This window comes from Protopterus annectens, chromosome 5.part0, assembly GCF_019279795.1.
Source record: "Protopterus annectens isolate FY-2018-M chromosome 5.part0, PAN1.0, whole genome shotgun sequence".
In the NCBI taxonomy this organism is placed as follows: domain Eukaryota; kingdom Metazoa; phylum Chordata; order Ceratodontiformes; family Protopteridae; genus Protopterus; species Protopterus annectens.
Window position 1 is genome coordinate 1,655,851,977 of NC_056735.1, and position 4,575 is coordinate 1,655,856,551.

The following is a 4,575-nucleotide window of genomic DNA, read 5'->3' on the forward strand; positions in this document are numbered from 1 at the left end:
TGAAAAGAGAACCAGCCATGCTAGTAGGGAACAATGTTACAGTAGCACCTTACAAACCCCACACAGTATCAGAGCAGGATAAACACTGGCATATTTGAATAGGTCAGAGGCCAGACCTCCCAACTGTGACTGCTTTACAGGGATGTCCCTGATTTGCAAAAAAATGTTAGCTGTGTCCCTCAGACTCCCTGTGAAATGTAGTAACAGTAGGCAGAAAGGTGGGGAATCCCACTTAATGATAAATATCAATAAGTGAGAGTAGACACTGCTTGCACGTCAGAAAAGGTGCAGTGATACATATGCTCAGAATCCCCCAAAGTCGCAACTGCAACATATCTGAAATATATCACAGATGTATCCCACTGATATGTACCTTTCCCTGAGGCTGTTCAAATATATACCTGAGAGTATCTGCGGTCTGGAAGAGTCAGAAACACACAGGCATATCAGCCTGTCTGCTGTTACACACTCTGAATAGCTGTAGAATGAATTCCACAAGCATGCCCTTATGTAGGAGTACAACACAGAAATATCAAAGGATGTAGCCATGTACTGCTAGCAACCACCTGTGACAATGCCATTGTTCAGGTGCTGAAAAGACTGGTGTGGTGCACAGTCAGTGAATACTAGGCTAACCTCTGTCTACCATCTGGATATGTCCACAAGTGGGAGCTACTCAGACAGATTACTAGCCTTTATAGACTTACAGGTACACAGCAACTCTGCATGTTCAGCAAGATAAACATCACACGATAATAAATAATGCATTCTACAGTTCTGCACCCCTATCCAAAGGTACTATATACCCGTGTAGTCAGGCACAACCAAGAGTGTAGGTAGGCATACACAGTAGTGAAATATGTCCAGTTGTCCTGAGCAGACTGTGCTAATGTCAACACAAACAAACCACAAACTGTTCAGAAGTGAGTAACGTACTAATGACAGTATAGCAGTTCACAAACAGTGCATGTGCCTGATATTCATAATTGGTAGTACAACATACTTAGTTGTCCTCACCCCTCTCTCGGGGGGGAAGGTTTCAAATATCCCTCCTAATGTATTGCATATGCACAGCTGTTGCTGGTAAAGAAATGGGCAGCTATGGACCTTCTCCACACCCATCCTGTACATCCCGAGCTGGTGTCCCTACTGTCTTCCCCTCTTTGTGCACCCTTTATCACCACATTCCTATCTCCCCATTTACTTTTCTGTCAAAGAAATGAGCGCAAGGGTTAGCGGGAGTGAACACTTGTAAACAGCAGTAAGCAGGTTTACACCAGTGTGCGCATGTGTGCGCTTAGCTTAGCATTGCTAAGATATGATAAGCTAAGCCAAGCTTAGCTTAGTATTGCTAAAATAAAATAAGCTAAGCTAAGTTTAGCTTAGCATCGCTAAGCGTCGCACAAACCCGTGCAAACCCGCGCAAACCCGCTTACAACTGCTTAAAAGTGCCTTAGTCACTCTGAATGACAGGGCCCTTGTACTGCTCAGCAGCAAAATAAAATACCCTTGTTAGTCTCAAACCCCACACCTTGGACTCACCAGTCTGCATGACATACCACTAAGCCACAGCAGATATACAATAACTTGGTGCTGAAAGAAATATAACATGCATTACAATGAGTGAATGTAAAGGGAAAATAGGAAAGCCATAGGAATACATTGCAGTAACTACTGTTGTATGCCAGTTAATTCTCTAATTTGAAAAGAAAGTACATACTCTCATGTATCCAGTGTTAACATTAGGAGGTGTGAGTAAACCTAGACACTGAGAAGAGTGTACTGGAAGAAGCAGCAGTCAGGTTTCAGTACAACATGCATTTCACTGGCTACAACCCAGCTTCAGATATGAGACATATACCAACCTTCTGTCTGAGACAACAGTGTCCACAGCAAGCAAGCACGGTCCCCACCTTGCAAAACTGAAAGGGCTATGCCTACCTAACCTATCATTTTATAGCAGTGTCCTGAAATCACAGTGAGAACTGCAATTACCACACAGCAGGCTGCATGCAATTACTAAATGGTGGGCACCAATTGGTGCAGAGGCCATCACATGCACATGTGCAGATACCTAGAAATGCAGCCTGTATCTGCTGTCCACACATGCAATAATATCATTGCACCAACTGGGAGAGATAGAGAGAGTGCAAGTGAGAGAGACAGACAGACAGACAGACGGATGCAAACAGGCAGTAGGAGACAGACACTGAAAAGAAAGGCCAACACACAGAGGAAACCAAAACCAAAAAAAAAAAATCAACACCTACAACAGACGGAGGTGGGGAATACAAAGGTAAGGTATGTAACAGATATGTATTTGCTGACATCCGAATGATGTGTCTGAAGGGTACTCTACATACAGTGAATCATCCATATGTGGCAGCAGTCCGTATCTATATGTACATGCACATTTGCATAGGGCAAGGGACATACTGCAACTGTTAGTAAAGGCTGGACATATGTATGTTGTTGAAGGCTGCTATGTGCACATATGTATGTAGGTGGTAGTGTGTGGCATTGCAGACAGCAAGCAGTGCCGGTATATGTCATGTGGTGATTAAACGCTGTGGGACTGAGGCCTGCTACAGCTATGCAGCCTGAGGACAGCATAATGCATTCTGCACAACATTGTGCAATAGTATTACATAACCGTATGTCTCACAGCTGTTGCATAATTGACATCCCCACCATAAAAGGTGGGCAGTATATGTGCCTATATGTGCAACTATTTGTACAGCAATGGATGTTTAGATGTATGTGTATATATATATATATATATATATATATATATATATATATATATATATATATGTGTGTGTATATATATATATATATATATATATATATATATAGAGAGAGAGAGAGAGAGAGATAGAATTATAGATATATAGAATTATAGATATATACATATATACATATATAGATAGATATAGATATATTTAAATATATATAGATATATATATGGATATATATAGATATACATGGATATATATGGATAAATATAGATATATATCGATATATATGGATATATATAGATATGTATAGATATATATGGATATATATAGATATGTATGGATATGTATAGATATGGATAGATATGGATAGATATGTATAGATATGTATATATGTATGTATATATATATATATATATATATATATATATATATATATATATATAGAGAGAGAGAGGGAGGGAGGGAGACACGGGGTCATATGTACTGCAACAGGTGCCTGTTGTCTAAGGCATGGACTGAACACCAGTGTTGATACTGCAGTGCCATACCCCATTCCAAAACACTTTACGCAGTAACTACCACATAGGTGGTAGCCTGCCTAACACTGAAGGTGTCAGAAGGGAATATGGGACACAGGTGGACAGTAGGCTCCCCTTTGATAATCACAGTGCCAGAGTAGTCTTGTAATCTGTCTACATGGTATGTGTCATCACAAAAGGTGTGTCATCTAGGGAAATATAGGTCGGTGTTCCCCTCTACTCATCATAATGTCCCATGTGGTATGTACCTCACATGACAACTACAGCAAGTGGAAAGGCCACAGACATACCTAACAAAGAGTAATACTGCCCTCAAACACATGCCCTATGCAGACTGACTCACAAAACCACAGCTAGAGTGCGTTGCATACCGCCCACCCATAGGTTACCACTGCCGGACATACAGAGGTATGTCACACCCATAGCAGTCAGCCAACCACCATGACAACACCTCACAATCCCTCCAGGCTACATGACCTAGGGCCCTAATCCATGTCACCTCACTAAACAGCACATGCTGAAGGTACAGGTTCCTATCCACAAATATGCCATACTCTGGACTAAACCACCCAGCATTAACAAACAAGGGTCCTCATTAGCAGATATCATACACACCCCTGATGATTGTTTTGGAGATAGGTAATATGCCCTGGGAGTCACCTCTGTGTATCCGGTTGACAGGAGCAAGTGAAATCACATTACATGTGTGTCAAAGGGCAGGGTAGCATATGGCTAGGCTGCTCTAGGCCCTAGGGCCAATAGTGTATTACCTACCTATGACACAATGCACACACACATGTACTCAATGCAATACCTGCTGTGTGAGGTGGAATGAGTGTGACAGTGACTGTGTGCAAGGTTTGTAAAGGTGTGATAGCTTAGTGTGAGGTTGTGTCTGTCATGGTAGTTTGTGTCCTAGGTGTGAGGCCAGAGAAAGATGTGTCAGTTATTGGGATGCAGACATAGTAGGATGGCATATGTTGTGACGTAGTTCCTTGTGTACGACTGTGGTGTCCCATTATAGGCTGAAGCAATACATGTATGCTCAGTAAGTGGTACTGCTGGTGAATCCAGCTCACATATGAACTGTTGTACTACCTGAAGCTGTAGGCCTAAACAGCACAGTATGGTGTATGTTCACATTCCCTGGTAACACTGTCTTGTGTGTTTCCTGTAGTCTGCACAGATTACATACCTCAGGCATAGGTATCTGTAAGTAGGGGCACACAGTACTATAAGGTACACAGGTAATGCTCATCTGTGTCGGCATACATTTGTGTGTTGTATGTATGTATTGT